This window comes from Abramis brama (assembly GCF_963993115.1).
Source record: "Abramis brama genome assembly, chromosome: 7".
NCBI lineage: Eukaryota > Metazoa > Chordata > Actinopteri > Cypriniformes > Leuciscidae > Abramis > Abramis brama.
In genome coordinates this window covers 43377761-43399584 of record NC_139969.1, presented here as the reverse complement: position 1 = coordinate 43399584, position 21824 = coordinate 43377761, and the positions used below count along the sequence as shown (strand labels likewise).

Here is a 21824-nt window from a genome sequence, read left to right as displayed (position 1 = left end):
TTTACTAAGAAAAACACTGCAATTTGTTTTTGTAAAGGTTTTATTATGAATCTGGTTTATTAAGAAAAACACTGCAACTTGTATTGTAAAGGTTTTATTATGAATCTGGTTTATTAAGAAAAACACTGCAACTTGTATTGTAAAAGTTTTTTATTATGATAATGCATGAAAGAAATGACTATACTATATTCGATGTTTAAGCATTTAATCAAATGAAAGAATAAACTACAGTAGGTAGTAATAACACTAAGTAGTAGAAAGCATGTAACTTAGCAAAGTAGAAATGGCAAGCATTACCCGTTTGATGAGGAGCATGAGAAAGGCAGAGGGTCCAGAGCAGCAAGCAAAGGAGAACAAAGGAAAGAGCTTTATATATGGAGTTACAAGGGGGTTTCCAGAACTGAGGACAGTTCAAGACTTCGGATTGGACAGATTGTCTGTAAAGGACTGAATCGGTGCGGAGGGCGTGTGGACTATAAAAAGTATTGTAAGGAATGTCAAAGTCAGACGCTGATTCACCAAGTGTTAGGCCTCTCCGGTGTTAGATGCCTTGCCATTGCGCCTCATGAAGATGAAAGCTTGCAAATTATTTGGTTTTGATTTACTTTTATTTTTATTTTATATATTAATACCGTTTATGTAAACTAGTTAACCTGTATTTAATAAAAAATACATATAATTTAAATTAAGACGCTCGTCTGCCTTAAGTCTCTGTTTTACAAAAGATTGAGCTGAACTAAACCACGGAGCAGTCTTTCGACTGAATTGTAAGTATGGAAATTTATATACTTATTGTTTAGAATGAATTCGACTGACTTTACCTAACCTGAGAATAAACAAAATAAGTCAAGTCAAGTTTATTTATATAGCGCTTTTCACAACATAGATCGTATCAAAGCAGCTTCACAGTATTAAATTAAAACAATACATCAATGTTTGTTTCTAGTGGAAAACGTCCACGTTTGGTAATGCTGATCAATAGTATTGTTGATTGATTAATTAAATAAAATATCCCCAAATATCCCCAACTGAGCAAGCCAAAGGCAACAGTGGCAAGGAACCGAAAAACTCCATCAGGTGACCTAATGGTGTCCTAAAACTCCATCAGGTGACCTAATGGAGAAAAAAAACAAAACCTTGGGAGAACCCAGGCTCAGTCGGGGGCCAGTTCTCCTCTGGCGTTTATGAACTAGAGGTCGGATTTAACTGTAAGATTAAAAGTATTATATGAATGCCTGGCTGAAGAGATGCGTCTTTAATCTAGTTAACTGGGAGAGCGAGTCTGAGCAACGAACAGTATCAGGAAGACTATTCCAGAGTTTTGGAGCTAAATGTGAAAATGCTCTCCCTCCTTTGGTGGATCTGGATATCCTAGGTATGACCAAAAGCCTAGAATTTAGTGATCTTAAAGAGCACGATGGATTATAGGGCGATAGAAGATCGGTTAAATAGACTGGAGCTAAGCCGTTTAGGGCTTTATAAGTCAGTAGCAATACCTTGTAATTAATACGGAACTTTATAGGTAACCAATGCAGTGATGATAAAATCGGTGTTATATGATCATATTTTCTTGATCTAGTAAGAACTCTAGCAGCTGCATTTTGGACTAACTGTAGCTTGTTTATTGAGGATGCAGGACAACCAGCTAATAAAGCATTACAGTAATCTAGTCTCGAGGTCATGAATGCATGAACTAACTTTTCTGCGTCAGAAACTGATAGCATGTTACGTACAGTACCAGTCAAAAGTTTGGAAACATTACTATTTTTAATGTTTTTGAAAGAAGTCTCTTATGCTCATCAAGCCTGCAGTTAAAAAAAAAAAAAAAAAAAAAAAAAACTGTAATATTATGAAATATTATTACAATTTAAAATAATGGTTCTCTTTTTTAATATATTTTAAAATGTAATTTATTTTTGTGATGCAAAGCTGAATTTTCATCAGCAAGTACTCCAGTCTTTGGTGTCTTATAATCCTTCAGAAATCATTATAATATGCTGATTTGATACTCAGTTATTATCAATGATGGAAACAGTTGTGCTGTTTAATATATTTTTTTGGAATACTTTTTTCAGGATTCATTGATGAGTAAAACGTTAACAGCATTTATTCATAAAAACAGCATTTATTCAAAATAAAAACATTTCTAACAATATAAATCGTTACCATCACCTTTTATCAATTTAACGCATCCTTGTTGAATTAAAGTACTAATTCTTTAAAAAAAAATAGTTATTGTTCCCAAACTTTTGAACGGTAGTGTATATTGTTACAAAAGATTTCTATTCTAAATAAATACAACTTTTTATTCATCAAATAATCCTGAAAAAAGTATCTCAGGTTATAAAAAAAAATATTAAGCAGCACAACTGTTTCCAACATTGATCATAAATCATCATATTAGAATTATTTCTGAAGGATCATAAGACACCAAAGACTGGAGTACTTTCTGATGAAAATTCAGCTTTGCATCACAAAAATAAATTACATTTTAAAGTATATTAAAAAAGAGAACCATTATTTTAAATTGTAATAATATTTCATAATATTACTGTTTTTTTGTTGTTGTTGTTGTTGTTTTTAACTGCAGGCTTGATGAGCATAAGAGACTTCTTTCAAAAACATTAAAAATAGTAATGTTTCCAAACTTTTGACTGGTACTGTAGCTTAGCAATGTTTCTAAGGTGGAAAAAGGCTGTTCTTGTAACATATGAAATATGATTTTTAAAAGACAGGTTGCAGTCTAATATAACACCCAGGTCTTTTACTGTAGAGGATAAAGTAACAGGACATCCTACTATGTTAAAGTTGTATTGTGAGTGGTTTTGTGGGTGGTTTTTTGAACCGATGATTAGTACCTCTGTCTTGTCTGGATTTAATAAAAGAAAATTGCGCGTCATCCAATCTTTTATATCTTTAACACACTCTGTCAATTTGGATAATTTGCGTTTTCATCCGGCCGTGATGAAATATAGATTTGAGTGTCATCAGCATAACAATGGAAACTAATTCCATGTTTCCTTATAATATTTCCAAGTGGCAGCATATATATTGAAAATAACAGAGGGCCTAACACAGATCCCTGCGGCACTCCATAGTTTACTGGAGTTATGATCGATTTTTCTCCATTTAAATAGACAAAATGGTAGCGGTCAGATGAGTACGATCTAAACCAGCTTAATGCTTGTCCTTGAACACCAGTATAATTTTGTAGTCGATCTAAGAGTATTGTGTGATATATAGTGTCGAACGCAGCACTAAGATCAAGTAAAACTAATATTGAGATACAGCCTTGGTCAGAAGCTAAAAGTAAATAATTTGTGATTTTAACGAGCGCAGTTTCAGTGCTATGATGCGGCCTGAATCCTGACGGAAACTTTTCATACATGTCATTTTCATGCAAGAAAGAGCCCAGTTGAGTGGACACAACTTTTTCTAGTATTTTAGACATAAAAGGTAGATTTGAAATGGGTCTATAATTTGCAAGATTATGTGGGTCTAATTGTGGTTTCTTAATGAGAGGTTTTATAACTGCCAGTTTAAATGTTCTTGGAACATGACCTAAAGATAAAGATGAGTTAATAATATTGAGGAGAGGCTCTTCCACTACAGGTAACACTTCTTTCAGTAGTTTAGTTGGTATAGGATCTAATAAACATGTTGTTGTTTTAGATGAAGTGATAAGTTTATTTAACTCTTTTTGTTCTATAGTTGTAAAGCACTGTAATTGTTCTTGCGGGGTGATAATTGAGGCTGAATTATAAGGCGCGATTGAGGATTGAACGTTTACAATTGTGGTTCTGATGTTTTCTATTTTTTCAGTGAAGAACTTCATGAAATCATTACTACTAAACTGTAACAGAATATTATGTTCAGGTGACATCTGTTTATTTGTTAGTCTAGCCACGGTGTTAAATAAAAACCTAGGATTGTTTTGGTTGTTTTCTATTAGTTTGCGGAGGTGCTCAGCCCTGGCCGCTTTTAGGGCCTTTTTATAACGTGACATACTGTCTTTCCATGCGATTCTAAAGACCTCTAAATTAGTTTTTTTCCATTTACGCTCTAAATTACGGGTTTCTCTCTTTAGAACATGCGTAGTATTGTTTTACCATGGTGCTTTACTTTTCTCTCTGACCTTTTTTAATCTAATGGGTGCAACAATATCCAATGTTCCAGAGAGAATGGTGCTCATAGTGCTAGTTAATTCCTCTAGTTCATCTGTTTGTTTGGGTTCACTGAGCAGCTGAGACAGATCAGATAAGCAATTTGAAAAATTATCTATGGTGGATGGAAGGATTGTTCTGCCTGATCGATAACGTGGCGCAGCATGACATATTACAGGAGTACGTAATATGCAAGTTACCATGTAATGGTCAGCGACATCGTCACTTTGTGGAATGATATCTATATCGGTTCCATGTGATATAATTAAATCGAGTGTATGATTAAAACGATGAGTTGGTCCGGTAACGTTTTGCTTGACCCCAAAGGAGTTTAATAAATCTGTAAACGCAGCCCCTAACGCATCATTTGGATTATCTGCGTGTATGTTAAAATCTCCAACAATTAATGCTTTATCGACATTAACTAATACAGGGATGGGCAACTTCGGTCCTGGAGGGCCACTGTCCTACAGAGTTTAGCTTCAACCCTAATCAAACACACCTGAACAAGCTAATCAAGGTCCTCAGGATTACTAGAAAATTACAGGCAGGTGATTTTTTCAGGGTTGGAGCTAAACTCTGTAGGACAGTGGCCCTCCAGGACCGAAGTTGCCCATCCCTGAACTAATAGGTCTGAGAGAAAATCTGCAAACTCTTTTAGGAAATCAGCGTAAGGCCCAGGCGGTCTATATAGGGTAGCCAAGGCTAGAGATAATAGGGATATTTTTCGAACATCTAAGAGCGTAACATTTAGAACAAGTACTTCAAACGAAATAAACTTATAGCCCGTTTTCTAAGTAACATTGAGAATATCTCTATAGATTGTTGCAACACCGCCGCCACGACCAATCAGACGGGGCTCATGTTTATAACAGTATCCTGACGGAGTAGACTCATTTAGACCGAAATAATCATTTGGTTTAAGCCAGGTTTCAGTAAGGCAAAGTACATCGAAGCTATTATCTGTGACTATTTCATTTACAATAACTGCCTTAGGTGTGAATGATCTAATGTTTAGAAGACCTAGCTTTAGAAATTGTTTTTGATTACTAATAGCAACATTTTCTGGTTTAATAACAATTAGATTTTTCCTAGATCCTGCAGTAGATTTATTATTTGATCTCACTAAACGAGGAATAGACACAGTTTCTATGCAATGTTCAACACTAGTATTTATATCAGTGAAATTGGTGCAGCAGAGACTATGATTTGGACTTTTGGTTACTAGTCAAAAGGTATTTAACATTTTGGAGATGTTATCCGACAGGAGATCCAATCCGAATCTGCTTGGGTGTAAGCCATCAGCACGGTAAAGCCTAGGACGCTCCCAAAACAGATTCCAATTATTTACAAAGAGCAGTTTCTGCTCATTGCACCATGACATTAACCATTCATTTAGTGCGAATAATCTACTAAACTTTTCATGACCTAGTCGGTACGTGGGAAGCGGTCCTGACACAATGATCGGTATTTCAGGCGATGTGCTGCGTACCGTATCGATCAGATTCCTGAAGTCTTTCTTCAGAACCTCCGTCTGGCGCACCCTGATGTCGTTCACTCCCGCGTGCAGGACACCAGTTCCGACGCGCTCATCACTGTTCAGAATCTCGGGAACGCGAGCAGCAATTTCAGAAACACGAGCACCAGGAAAGCAGTGACTATGCACCTTACTTTTACTTAAAGGTAGGGTAGGTAGGAATTTTATAAAAAACTTTTTTCCAAATTTGTTTAAACTTCCTATATATATCAATACATAATTAAAATGTAAGTACTCTGAAAAAAAAGAGTATAAAAATCGAGTGACTCTAGACCGTTTAATCTGCATTAAACACAGCTCATTATTTCCATTCGGGACGAAACAAAGGATTGGCTTAGGCGACTGTCACTCTCTCGCAACCATGGCAACCACCCTTTTGCCACACAGGATCTGCCCATATGCGCGCGCACCCGTTTGATTTGAGGAATTCAAGAGGCACGGAACCTAGGAATAGCAAAACAATGGCAGAGAAAGAGCAATCAAAAATTCACATTACCGGCATATGCAGTTAGCGAAGGCAAACAAGGCAAAAAAGGAAGACAGTACTAGAAAAGGTAATGAACAAAAAGTCTTTGAATAAAACGCGTGTCAATATCCTCGGACCCTAGTTGCACGGCCTCTTGCATGACCACCTCTGCTTCGCCCTCGACCCCGGACCTGTCCTCGAGCTGACGATGCGGTACTTGTCTCTGGAGTGTAGTCCTCATCAGAGTCAACAATGCTTTCATCATGGAAACTCTTACATGCAGAACACCGTATATGTTATGAATCTTACACGAAATTCATCTTCATCACAGTGTAACTGATGGTAATGGAAAAACGTGTATGCAATGCAACCTGTTTTTAGCTTTGCCTTATAGATATAACTAGCTCGTTAGCGAATCAAAAAATATATATTTTAAACTTTACCAATATCAATATGCTAGCTTGATAGTGAGTACTAAAATACATCTTATTTGTTTATATTCATAATGATAAAGTTAGATTTTTTTATTACATGTGATTCGTCTACATTACATGCGTCTTCAGCTCAGCGGTCGGAGTCGCGCGTTCATGTGTTTTGGGGGCGTGGCTTTGGAAGGAGCCCAGAAGGGAGGGGGTGGAGTGAATGGAAATAATGAGCTGTCTTTAAAACAGTCGTGAGAGGTCTACAGACACTCGATTTTTATACTTTCTTTTTCAGAGTACTTACATTTTAATTATGTATTGATATATAAATAAAGTTTAAACAAATTTGGAAAATAAGTTTTTTAGACAATTCCTACCTACCCTACCTTTAACGTAGCGTGTACGTGCCGAACGATGGAATCGCCGATGATCACAGCATCGCGTTCTGTTTCGCGAAGAGGGGAGAAGCGGTTTTGGGTGGATATCTCGAAAACCGGGAGGGGCGGAGAGAGTCTTCTTGGTCTAGACCTGACTCGCGTCTTCCGCTGCGGAATCATCCAGGCTTCGTGGTGGCGTGTTGGAGCCGGAGTGAACGAGACCATGGCTGATCGCAACCTCGACGCTCGGGACCGATGTTGAGAAACGCACGGAGTAGACGAGGTCGGAGTCAGCGGGTTAGTAACGTTAATCACTGATTTGTGTGCATCGGCGCGTGATGTTTCAAGAGCCAAACGCCGGTCTATCAGCTCGGCTTGTCTCACTAAAAGGTCGTGGATCTGTTTCTCAACAGCTTCCAGCTCAGACTGAAGTGCGTGAAGTTCAAATGTGTCTTCACCTGCACCAAAAGGTAGACTAATTACATCTGATATATTCGCCATTTTAACAGATGGACAGTAACGTTAAGTTAGCAACGACGCTACCAGTGATGCTATCAATATTAATACTAATTTATGGCTGAAGTCTTGGATATAATCCATCTTTTTAGTGGTACGGGTGTAGAGTAGACGCACGATAGGCGAAAAATTTTTTGTTTGTAAGTGAGTGTGGAGAAGACGCGTTCAGCCGTGATCCAATGGAGTAACCTATAAGAGTATCCGGCATTGGATCACTAATAGGCTTGAGATGCGTCTGCTCAACAGTCCGCGTTGTAACTATGAGGTTTGAGCAGCAGTGCTTCTCAGTGAGGAAAGGTAGAAAATGATCGTTGTAAGTGAGTTTAAAGAGAAAATCAAGAATTATAAATCAAATCGATGGAGCTCCAAAGACAACAACGCGTTCATACATGCGCATAAAAATCAGTGAGTATCAGTCTCTCGAAAAATAAAATAAGGTAGAAGGTGTCTATATTTAAGACCCAAACAAGGGGTTAAATTAAGCACCACAAAACAATATATATATATATATATATATATATATATATATATATATATATACACTTAAATATTTTTGTGACCCAAATATACAGGGTGGTCACATGCATATCATTGCAACTATATTGTTATTATTATGGCATTACTCCCTGCAGCACCAATTATCTGCAAGGCTAGCTGGGAGCACTAAATGATATTCAAAGTCACATGACACGTTTTAAGCACATAAAACAGTAAATAACATTATCATTGCCACACTTTGTGTTTGTTGTTCCAGCCGCGACATCGCAGAAAAATAGAAACCGTTTCTAAAATATAATTTTTCCAGCTATCTTCTGTCTTCTTTGGCTACGCCGGAACCACCGGAACTTCCTGTAAATGGTCTAAAAGTCCGACCCATACAGAAAATGCGTTCACACTCAGGGGTGTGAAGTAACGAATTACAAATACTCACGTTACTGTAATTAAGTAGTTTTTTTCAGAAATTGTACTTTTTTGAGTAGTTTAAATTTTTTGTAATTTTACTTTTACTTGAGTACATTTTAAGTGATGTATCGGTACTTTTACTCCGCTATTTTCCTTCTGTTTGTGGTCGTTACTCATTACATGCTTGTTTTAATCGTATTTTTATCCATCAACGTGATTGGATCGAGTAGTCGGTCTCGTGACTGTCATCAAATCAAATTAAGCATAGAAAACTTTAACCGCCTATTCCTGTTACTCGTGGCTGCTGTGGAAGTGCATTCTTCAAGCATCAATTCAGTCCAGATATCAGCGTCTTCCCCTAATATGCTAAGGTACTTTTCACATTTCTGCTTAATATGATATTTATATAGGCTGGCCTGTCTACAGGGCCTAACATTTGGTGTGAGGTTGGGGTATTGCGTGACGAGTTCATAATGCGGTGAATTCCCGCTCCCATTTACTTCACAGTCTATAGAAAGACGCGCATCACGATCTGTGCACTGCCGCATCTCGCGCTCACCATGCCGCCAGATTCAGTATCAGTGCACCGTATGAACCATGGCGTTGAACTGCATTTCTGTCAGTGCGTGACTACAGCTCGTTAATAAACAACGTTTTTTGATCGATCCATTTCATACAATCCGTCTCCATTTGGCAAGTGCACTTGCTCAAAAACATTTTTCAAGTTCAACTTTTTTTTGTGTGTGTGTGGATGCTACTGATAAAACAGCTTTGCCGAGACTACAAAGAAACATGCATTTGTGTGTGTGTGTTTCTTTTGTAAAAGTTTCCCTATTTAATGCACAATTTTCCTAACAAATTATATTATCAGCATTACAATGTGAGTAAATGTAGCCGTGTAAAACGTAAGGGATGATGCAACCCTTCTAGACAATGTGCATTTACGTTTAAATTGTAACATATTTAATGGCATGGAATTACAGTGTAATTAGTGTTAGCTCACTATCTTAGGCTTTTTCAGTGCATTAGGTGAGGTAATCTGATAATATTAGTGATTCTCATTTATCAAAACACTAAAATTGGTACCGTTTTGGAGAGAAATTGGGTATTTTTTAATCTCTTTATTTAATCCATCTCATGGTGTGTGATGCTTAATTATATGAGTTTCTAAAGGTTTTTGAATTCTTTGCACAGTTATGAATATTGATATTTTATGTGCAACAATAGCATGCTCAGGCTTTTTTACTCTTACTCAAGTAGTTTTTTGGACAAGTACTTTTTACTCTACTCACACTACATTTTTTGGAATGTAATGGTACTTTTACTTGAGTATGTTTTTTCAGTACTCTTTCCACTGTTCACACTAGAAACGAACCAAACCTTTGTTCAGTTTGATCCGGATCGAGACCACCTCTTTTCGTCTGACCAAATTTCATCTGTTTGGTCCGGACAGTGGTCTGGGGGAGGTTTCACATCTGTAATTTTGATTTGGATCACTCTGAAAAGTCTGAAAATCCGGACCAAACAAGCTAGGTGTGAAACGGCCCTAAGTCACACATTCATGTCCTTAATTGGCATGATAACTCATGATAGGCGTGTGATTTTCAGTTGGAGAAGAGACTGAAGAGACTGAGACAGAGACTGCCGTCACCACATCTGTTTCAAAATCAAACAACGACTAAATTCATGCTAGTCGGGATTTAAGTTCACATAAGTATATACAACTCACAGATAGTCACAGATATTGTGCAGATACTTTCAGTAGGAAACAGTGAATATTTGTGTTATATTAGAGGTGGTTTGTGGCATTATTCATAATGAATTAATGCTGATGGGAAATGAGGAAATGTGCAATCATACTGAGTCTCTTACTAACAAGCTTTCAGGAAGCAAGCTTTTGAAAAATGAGGAAAAAATCACTCACATCCACTCAATAGGGAAGTGTTTTCTAATGGCAGAAACCAAATCAATTACGATACTCAGCAGAAGTGCTTCAAGTTAAATCCTTCATGACTGACACTTTAAATGGGTCATGAACTGGCTTTTTATTTTTTTTATTATACTGTTATCTGAGGTCAACTTATGACGTTTGCTTGGTTTTTACATTCAAAAACATCAAAATGAAACATCAAATCTCTTAACTAATGCCGTAAACTATGGGAGTCAGTTGTAGCCTATAGGCTTCATAAGCCTACTATAATATTGAAGGTAAAAATTAACTGATTTGCTTCCTATGCTTCCTAATGATATCTCCTAATGGTAGCATGTACAGAGTGAACAGCAGTGGTCCTAGTACTGAGCCTTGTGGTACGCCATACTGAACTTGTGATCGATAAGACATCTCTTCATTTACTGCTACAAACTGATAACGGTCAGATAAGTATGATTTAAACCATGCTAGTGCAATTCCACTAATGCTAACATAATTTTCGAGTCTATTTAAAAGAATGTTGTGGTCGATAGTGTCAAATGCAGCACTAAGATCGAGTAACACTAATAGAGAGACACAACCACGATCAGATGATAAGAGCAAATCATTTGTGACTCTAATGAGAGCAGTCTTGGTACTATGGTACGGTCTAAATCCGGACTGGAAATCCTCGCAGATATCATTTCTTTCAAGAAAGGAACACAGTTGTGAAGACACTGCTTTTTCTAATATCTTTGACAGATAAGGTAGATTCGAGATCGTCCTGTAATTGACTAATTCTGTAGGATTTGCGTTTTTTTAACAAGCGTTTTAATCATAGCCAGCTTAAAGGTTTTTGGTACGTATCCTAGAGACAAAGATGAATTAATGATATTAAGAAGAGGATCTATGACCTCTGGAAGCATCTCTTTCAGTAGCTTAGTCGGTATAGGGTCTAACATACATGTTGTAGATTTAGATGATTTAACGAGTTTAGTAAATTCTTCCTCTCCTATAGCAACGAATGAATCAAATTTTTCCTCAGGGAGACTACAATGCACTGTCTGATGTGATACTGTAGAAAACGGTTGCATAGTTATAATTTTCTCCCTGATATTATCAATCTTATAAGTGAAGAAGTTCATAAAATCATTACTGCTGTGCTGCTTGGAAACTTCAGTGCTTGAAGCTTTCTTTTTCGTTAGTTTAGCCACTGTTTCAAATAAATACCTAGGATTATGTTTATTTTCTTCTAATAGGTTTGAAAAATAAAAGCCTCTCTGTATGCAACCGAGCTCTCTTTCCATGAAATGCGAAATACCTCTAGTTTTGTTTTCTTCCAGTTGCGCTCCATTTTTCTGGCTGCTCTCTTAAAGGCCCGAGTGTGCTCGTTGTACCACGGCGTTGGACTATTTCTTTAATCTTCTTTAAGCGCAACGGAGCAACTGTGTCTAAAGTGCTGGAAAAGAGAGAGTTAAAAGTTTCTGTCACAATATCGAGTTCTTCTAAGCTATCTGGGATGCTGAGATGATGAAACTGATTAGGAAGATTATTAATAAAGCAATCTTAAGTGGCAGAAGTGATTTATCAAGTGGATAAAGGATTGTCACACTGAGAAAATGGACACAAAACACAAAATGACACACACACACACACACACTATATTGTCTATTGATTGTTGATTATTTGAGTTCTAAAAACTAATCAATATGCTAACATCACTGATGTGAACATCACTGAACATCTGACATTGTGAGAGCCCAACAAGCACATGTTGTTCAACTTGTTGACTCTCTAGTGTGCTTGATTATGTGTAGAAGAAATTAAAGAAATGAAGATGGAATTGTTTAAAGCAGGTTTGGAAGTTGCAGGGAATCATTTGAATTTTGAAATATTATGAACCTACAAATACACTTCCAGAAATACACACACACACATACACTTACACAGAGGCCCGAAGCGCAGAAGACAGAAAGGACAGAAGAATGCCCATATATGGGAAACGATGTCGACACCAGAAGCCCCCTTGACTGAGGCAATAGAAGGTTGATGTCACATGCTTTAGTTCCTCTGCTAAAACCCAAGAATGGAAGAGAAGGAAGTAGAACCAGTGGAGCCAGGGGAATTTCTCAAGAAAAAGAAAAGAATAGAGATTTCCAGACCTGCAAGATCCGGAACTCCAGGCCTAAAAGACCCAGAAACCCTGAGACCCACCATGGGATGGATGGAACTGATGAAGAGGCACAGACTCGAACTACACCAGTGACTGCTTCTTCTAGAAAGACTTGCACTCCAATTGGAAAAAAATGGACAATGAGAAGTGAAACAAGAGGAGATTTCAGAAACAAACCATTTCAGAGACTATGGACAGCAGCTTTTCCACATAGAGGGAAAACAAGTGGATAAAGGATGTCCACACTGAGAAAATGGACACAAAACACAAAATGACACACACACACACACTCACTATATTGTCTATTGATTGTTGATTATTTGAGTTCTAAAAACTAAACAATATGCTAACATCACTGATGTGAACATCACTGAACATCTGACATTGTGAGAGCCCAACAAGCACATGTTGTTCAACTTGTTGACTCTCTAGTGTGCTTGATTATGTGTAGAAGAAATTAAAGTAAAAAAATGCATTTCCGGGGGAACTGCAAAGTGTGCTTGCTCGGATGCGGTTCACTAACGTTAGCAGGTAGTGGATAAGGGTGCGTTGAAGTTTGCTTGATCTGAGAATTTCAACAATAGTACTTTTTTCAAGATTGTGCAAGCGCTTGTGGAAAGGAGAGAGCGGCGCGCTCGCGCTTTCCACTTGTTTTTACACATCTAAGGTGCGTTCCATTCGACAGGGTCCATACGCAGTGTTCACTGCTCCCCTACTCCCTGAGCACGGTATATCAGTTGAAGTGGACTTCACTGACAATAACCGCTCATTTGAAACGCCCTGCAAACGTCATCAAAGAAAGTCAACGACGGGGTCGCGCAGATCATGATATAACAAAAATATATAGGACTACATTCATATTTTAATTTTTATTATTATATTATATATTTACAATTATATTGCACTATTTTCAACTACCTAAAATAAAATCACTTTACTTCACAAACTAGCTAAGCTGGCTGCATTCACTGAGGTAAATTATAATCATCAAAAGTAGTATATGTAATATTCACAACAATAACCGTTAAAATACTGTCATTTGTATAACAATGGCGAAATGTATGAATACTTACACACACGTTAGTACATACGTAAACTCCTCCATCGTTAGTTATGACCGTTCTGACTGGTGATGACGTGGTGCGCGAAATGACAGTTGGGTGATCATCGGTGGAGAGCTGATTGATTTCGGTTGATTGTTTGAGCATGTGACTTCACGTTTCTCCTTGTTTTCTATTGTTATGCGCAGCATATTTCCCGTGCGCACAAACACAGCCACAGACAATGAATTGTTTGTTCGGTTAGCGAAGAAGAGCATGATGTATTTTGTATAAAGTTTTTTTTTTTTTGTTATTGACTGTTTTGAGAACTGGAAATGCACAATTCATGCATACAAATCTGTATATATTAATAAATGAAGATGATTAAATTAGACCGATGCAAAAAACGAAATTCAGGCCCTGCATTTATTAAGACAAACCTAGTAAAAACGAATGCAGTCTATACCTGTACACTGACTTAGCAGCTCTGTGAAATGTAATACAACAGTGCCACCTACTGTCTAAATGCATTAACATTAAAAGTGTGAGGTGAAACTTTTGCATAGACATAGGTAAATGGGTTTGTCAATTAGCCTGAAATAAAAAATAATTTTTTTTTTTTTAAAAATCAGATCTTGTGCTTCCTCACATTGGAGTCCCGAGTTCATGTACAAAGTTTGGTTTCGATACGTGACAGAGTTCCTGAGATATGGACGACTTCCTATTTGGCGACTACGCCGCTGATTTCGTTTGGCTGTGACGGGCAAACGCTTCCGAAAATCAAAAATCCTTCTAGTAACTTTTGTGAGGCTTGGTCCAAGGATCATGGACGTCTAGTTTCGTGAAGTTCGGACCAAATTTGTGACCTGTGAAACTTTAACTTTCTGTTCAATCCAATATTGCGGACGAACGACATGGACTCGTGATGTCATCTTCGCGAGCAACTTACACCGGTACTGACCGGAATAATAATAATAATAAGAAGAAGAAGAAGAAAACTTAAGAAGAACAATAAGTGTGTGGAAGTTGCTGGGAATCATTTGAATTTTGAAAGATATTATGAACCTACAAATACACTTCCAGAAATACACACACACACACACACTTACACAGAGGCCCGAAGCGCAGAAGACGGAAAGGACGGAAGAATGCCCATATATGGGAAACGATGTCGACACCAGAAGCCCCCTTGACAGAGGCAATAGAAGGTTGATGTCACATGCTTTAGTTCCTCTGCTAAAACCCAAGAAACTGCATAGGAACAATGTAACCCAGTTCTGTATAAATATGACTGCCTTTTGACTGTTAGTTGTTGCATTTTTGATTTTGATGTCGTGTGCATCCCTGGGGAGAAATCAGCTCTCTTCTAGTTCAGTTTATTAACTGAAACTCTTTTTGCTTAAATTGCTCTGCTGTATTATCTTAACTTGAATAGCTCAGATGAGGACAAGTTATTTTTTACATCAATTGCTTGAACTGCTTACAAGGTAAATAGCCTGTGTAATTTTCCACTCATACAGGACTGCCCTGTTGAGATTGGATAAGCTGAAGTATAACCTGTAACCTCTTGATGATTTGCAACAAATATTAATCATTGTGTAACCAGTATTTTTATTGTTTGTTCAAATACATTTTTACTTTATAAAGACAAACACTGTTCGGTTTTACTTCAGCTTACAAAGACAGTTCTATAAGTAATAGAAAGAGCATTATAGTATATCTTGCAAGACCAAGGACAACGGAGGATCCAGGAAAGATTCTGCTGGAGGGTAAGTATGAATTTGATCAATAGGCCTAGTTGTCAATGATTGTTATTGTTGCAGGAAGGTGTAGGGACACACCTAGATTTACTGGTATAGGTTAAAGGAGAACTCCGGTCAATTTTAACATTGAGCTCATTTTTTTGTAAATTTGGAGTGCTGTCAATACAGAGAACAACGACAAAAATCGTTGTTGCCTACACCGTGTTATCCTCTTTTTAAAATTTGCACCCTGTTGACTTCAATGGGGCCAGTTTTAAACCTGCTTTTAGCCTCTTAATATCCTTGATGTGTCATTACAAGTGCACAGGTCATGTGAGTGATTCCTTCAGAGTGAACGCGTGTGAATCTGACTGCAGTAGATGTGAAAGATATGAATAAAAATGATGTTATTTCAGCCAGCGCTCATACCTGTATTTACATCCTGTTTTCGGTCGAAGTCCATAGTAATCGATTGTCGAGTTCACGCGCGTGATCATACGTACTAAACCAATGCGCGTGAACTCGACAATCGATTACTATGGACTTCGACCGAAAACAGGATGTAAATACAGGTATGAGCGCTGGCTGAATAAACATCATTTTTATTCATATCTTTCACATCTACTGCAGTCAGATTCACACGCGTTCACTCCGAAGGAATCACTCACATTGGCTGTGCACTTGTAATGTCACATCAAGGATGTTAAGAGGCTAAAAGCAGGTTTAAAACTGGCCCCATTGAAGTCAACAGGGTGCAAATTTTAAAAAGAGGATAACACGGTGTAGGCAACACCGATTTTTGTCATTGTTCTCTGTACTGACAGCACTCCAAATGTACAAAAAAATGAGCTCAATGTTAAAATTGACCGGAGTTCTCCTTTAAACAAGCTAGTGAGGATTTAATCCTAACCTGACAGCAAAAGACTACCTTGCTACTTCGATACTAGGGGTTCTTCAGGAGATGAGATACATACCAGATCTCACCACAGAGTTTTCTTTAAGGTCCTGTAGGAACCAGTTTCCATTTCAGGTTCTTAATATTCATTTGATGATGATGTGATCAGCTCATAAACTTCATCATCTGTTTCCCAGGTGAAAAGGAAATGTATTTAAATTGTTCTTTTTTGGGCATACATGATATATTTAAATGCTTAATATGTTTTATTTTGAAACAACAGTATATTAAATGTATTTCAAGATATGCTTAAGATCAATTTGAAGTAATTTGCAATATAATTTAATATATTAAATTGTGTTAAAATAGAACCACTTCAAGTACATTTAGTGCATTTAAGTATATTTCTTTACAGTTCGTTTAAAATATACTTTCATATTTATTAAACTGTTATCATATGTTTGAGGCTTAATTTTAATGTACTTCAAGAACATTTTAATAACATTTCAGCTCATTAGAAATATATTAGCATTACACTAAGTTTATTATAAAGCTGTTTTAATCAGTATTCAAAATGATATATTAAAAGTGCAAAAATAATTAAATATAAATGTGAAGACATACACTTTGAAATCAAGGAAACTTTAATATACTATCTTGTTGTGTACATTGCAAAATAAATACCAAGAGCACATTAAAAGTACAGCAGAAGATATAATCTCTTGAACAAAATACATTATAATAAAGATCAGTGAAATGATATGGCAGAGCTATAGCTATTATTATACACTTTTGTAGAACATTTCTGTTATACCTGTATTACTGAAAAGTACACTATGAATATTACATCACTCAATAAATAATCCATCTGAGTTTGATCATCATTCTGAATATGATCTGGATGAAGTCTGATATAAACACGATTTTCTCAGCTTTTTGCTCAAAATGTTTTTTTATTTTTATTAAACTTTCCCACATTCAAGTGTTGTTAAAAAGAAAAACTTTCTTTTAATACATTACATGTTCAGATATTCATACAACAAAATATTCTGTGGCCCTTGAAGCTTTAGTGAAAATGAGCAAAAACACTTGCGGGGAAAGAGTTAAAAACGCTGAGTGAACTTTAAAAATGAAAGCATCAGATATAAAGCGTTTTCAGATTACTTCAGTCGTCGTAGTTGAGCCGAACCGTTTGTGAAAGTTAGACTGGTTTTTCACTCAAACCACCATTGTTAGTTAATTGTGTCTTTAAAGGAATTTGCATTTGAATTTAATTTGCATTAAGCTTTGCAATGTTAGAAACCCAGTCATACTATTGAATGGTCGTGCAACATTTTCTCATTTTCCCCTGAGAAGAGAGAAATCTATATTTACCTCTTTACACTTCCTCCTACAATGACGCAAAAATCGTCATTTTGCGTCATTTTAGGAGGAAGTGTAAGAGGGGGGGATTTCTGTTAAGACTACAAGCACTAGTTCCCACCCTTTCAAACCCGCCCATAGGGGGTTGGACCTAATGCGCTAACAGACCTATCACAGATCAGTGCCAGTGCATTTGATTCCAAATGTCCGGGATTCGGCTTTGCTTTCTACGGTCGCCATTCATTGTTTACATGCACACCTCTTGTTTCAATCTAACTGAATTCATTCCCATTGGTGAATCTGAATGTAGTGTTTACATGAACGCTAAACAAGTGATCGGTTGATGTACGTTTTACCCATAGACTGTAAAAAAATATGGACGTAGTGTCCGTGACGTCACCCGTAGGTTTCTGAAGAGCATTTTTGAAGCCTAAAGTGGGCGGAGCCGGCCGTCGCCATCTTGGCCTTGCGTCACTCCCGGATGGGCAGAGGCGGGGCGTGAGCTGGAGCCTGGAACTGATCTGAAATCACTAGCTCGACGTGATCGAGTTTTTAGTTCAGGCTGGGCATAGATATATGTTTATTTCTATGCAGGCTGGGGAGGTAATTCTATAACGTTATATGCAACTGACAGTACCAAGTCTGCGACTGCACAGGGCCTCGCGCTAAAGTGACAGTTGATGACAGTAAAGCCAATTAAAAGTTCCTATTTTTGCCCGTCGAAATATTATAATAGTAAAAAAGACATGGCTACATGTGAGACTGTATCGTGATTCTGTACTATTCTACTAGTTGAAAATGTATAATGCAGGAACTCTTAATATTACTCTGAGAGTGTGTGTGACAGTGATTGATGTGCATGTCAGTCACTCCTTTTTTATAGTCTATGGTCCGTCAGCGCGGCATCGCTCGTCAAGTTCGTAGAGAGTTTATTCAGTCCATTTTAAATTCTGATTTTGGCCGCCTCTCAAATGGGTTAAACCATAGATATATTGTCTATGAAGTTCAAGTAAATGCGCTAGAAAATCCGCGCTCATTCATGGATGTGCATTTATTGCATGGACGGAGAAAGCGCCGACACCTCATCTGACGGTACATATTATAATCTATATCTGTTCCGTGAGAGCAGAACGAACGAGCCTTTATTGACATTTTTAAATCTGAAAACTCCAAAAAGCAACGAAATTGTCAGACATCCATTAGTGCATGTTCATAGAGGAAAACTGAAATACAGCGCTGGTTGTTCTCTCGAACGATACTCGACGACAACGATGGAATCCTAAGCCGTGGGCGAAGTAACTTAATGGGTGTATTACATTGTATGAAATAATCCCGAAAAAAAACACAAAACACGGCAGAGAAGGCAAGTTCAGCAGCTAACACTTGCTGAGGTGAAGTGACGGCTAGTAACAACAGACGAAAACGGCTAGCACTGACATCAGCGACAACCCACCTGTCACTCAAGTGGCCGCACCCTTAATTATGCAGAACTTTAAATATTAATCAACTAAACGGATGAGTTATAAAAAAAATCACCCCCCTCACAGTTGTCATGAAGGGCAAAATTAGCTGTATAGACAAAAGCCACATTCAGACACTAGGCTGTAAACACGTTTTTTTCTGCTGTAAAATTTGGCATTTTAACATGGGGGAGATACAGATTTGACTCACTTCTGACATCAGCCTCAAGCGGCCAGTCAACGAATTGCAGTTTAACTCACTTCCGTGTTGGTTTCAAGAGAGAGACGGGGAGGTTGCCGCTTGGTTTTACCATTGCTAAGAAAATACCCGCTCCTCCGTGAGAGATAGCCCACGAGACCGGTGCGTCTCACAGGCGCCGCTCATCAGTAATCACGCCACCGGCTTTTGCGTTCTACAGTCGCTATTCATCATGTTTACTGTGGCGAGCAGGACGAGGCTAGGGCTGCGGGAGAAAGACGCGAAGCCGGTGGCGTGATCGGTTGATGTGCGTTTTACCATTGCTAAGAAAATACCCGCTCCTCCGTGAGAGATACGAGACCAGTGCCTCACAGGTGTCGGTCATCAGTAATCACGCCACCGGCCTCGCGTCGTTCTCCCGCGGCCCTAGTCTCGTCCTGCTCGCCACAGTAAACACAATGAATGGCGACTGTAGAACGCAAAAGCCGAATCCCGGACATTTTGTGCGATATGCGATCTCAAATACCCGGGCAGACTCACGGAGACTAGTTAGCTTTATTGTTTACAACTGCTCTCTAACCGGTAGGCGTGGCTTGGGAGTGGCCTCGTAGAGCAGCGAAGCAAGTGCATTCTGGGAGTTGTTGTCTTTCCTCCACATGAGCCAAAAATACATTTTCTGGCTTTTCTCAGTCTAGAAAGGAAATTCAAAAAATAATTTCACATTTCTTCTACATAAATGACCCAATTTAAATACACATTCATCTTTCCAGAGGTGGAGTGTCCCTTTAAGGTAATTACAGTTGCACACGTTGGATCAAATAGTTTGTCTGTAATCTCAGGCATTTCCTACATTAGATCCACAAGCATTAAGATGTGTGTTTTTACAGTGTGTGCAGTGAATGAAGAGCTCTTTAAACACGGCAGTGGAAACTTGTGAAACATCTGTCAGTCTGTGTGTTGCTCCACAAACTTCTGCTTTGACCTGCAGACGAAACACACAATCCTGTCAGTAACGTAAGTTCTTCAAGATTTATTCCTAGTTTAATAAACCATTGTACACTTGCAGCTGTGCTGGACTGAATATTCAGAACAACAGCATTCTTGCTTCTGTGATATTGTTCAAATGGAGGATTTCCAAACTTTAATCTTACATTTCACGTATTTCAAGCTTTCTAACATTACACACATCTCCTCTAAAGAACATGTAAAGCAAACTGAGGAAACTTTATTTCAACAATCACACAGAAAACAAGTTATGGCATATATTTTTCCCTAATGTTTTTAATAAAGTAGTAAATAGTAAATTAATGCATGTTTATAAACTAATGACTGGTTTGTTATTTAGTGTTGCCTGTCAAGATTTCATGAAACAATGGCAGAACAAAACGCCAGTATTACCGGATCCAGTGAAGATTATTATATCAACGCCAGCAGCAACAGATCAAGTGGAGTAGATGATTATATGAACGGATCAAGTGGAGTAGATTATGACGATCAGATGTGGGAATTTTACTTGAAACTTGAGTCTGCAGACTCATTAATTATCAGGATAATTTCAGCCATTGAGATTCCAATCATGATCTTAACTCTGTTTGCGTTGTGTGCTCTTATCAAATCTCATCGCTCCACTCCAGTGTTTGTTATTCATTTGATTCTTTCAGATCTCATTCAGATCATTTGTAGATTAACAGAGACATTCACAGGGTCATTGGATGTGTATAATGCATATGTGTATAGTTTGATTGTGGGTGTGTATTTTATGGCATGTGTTGCTTTTGAACGATATCTTCTGGTTTCTCATCCTATCTGGTACAGATCTCATCATTCACTAAAAGTCTGCTGTGTTGTTTCTGTGATCATCTGGTTTTTTCCTCTGATCTTTGCAGACATAAGCTCTGATTATCTGTTTAGCTCTCTGTCTGGATCGATCGCCTGTTTAATCCTCTATCTGATAATCATTCTGTGTTTTGTTGGCACTTGTCGCGGTCTTTCACGCGTAATATCACTTACTTCTCTACAGCGCAAGAAAATTTTGGGCAGTTTGTTCCTGGTGCTTCTGACTTACACTTTTCTCATTCTCCCGAACATGATCGTGGTTTTAATTAGTGATTCTTTTTACAGGTACGACAGTACATTGTTTTTTATATTTGTGTATTTGTCTAGATATCTTGTGTTTCTGAACCCACTGGCTGACTGTTTATTGTACATGTTCTTGAGGCCTGATGTTGGAGGGTTAATGAAGTCTGTTCACTGCTGTTGTAGAACTGATGTTGGAGGGTTAATGAAGTCTGTTCACTGCTGTTGTAGAACTGATGTTGGAGGGTTAATGAAGTCTGTTCTCTGCTGTTGTAGAACTGACACACATCAGAGTTCGACACACAGCCGGGACGAACACTCTCGAGACAGTAGTGCAGCGTTTGCCTGCTGTGTTTCAATGCAAAAGCCTGCGTCTCATTCACAGACCGCCTGCAGTTCAGTTTAAACATCTGCACTCAATAAATGAAGTCAATGTCATTCTTTTCACTGCACACACCCTTCCTTTCTGTGACATTTAGGTTTATTAGAGATAACTCTTGACTCATAAAACTCAAAACTCAGTTGCTCTGTTTGTGCTCCATTAAACATACGGTAAACAGAGTTTTATTAAAGATGAATTGATG

General features: G+C 37.9%; 1 long non-coding RNA gene across 2 annotated transcripts; it reads left to right on the top strand.

Annotated features, from left to right (window-relative positions):
• The first annotated feature begins 323 nt into the window (after positions 1 to 323).
• LOC311087361 lies at positions 324 to 21692 on the top strand. Of its 2 annotated transcripts, XR_014607229.1 has the most exons (4): positions 324 to 767; positions 14139 to 15275; positions 20052 to 20178; positions 20510 to 21692. It is a non-coding gene; the product is annotated as an uncharacterized lncRNA (long non-coding RNA). The 2 variants fall into 2 exon arrangements; XR_014607230.1 differs by lacking the exon at positions 324 to 767 and having other exon boundaries at positions 8395 to 15275.
• The last annotated feature ends 132 nt before the right edge of the window (positions 21693 to 21824 follow it).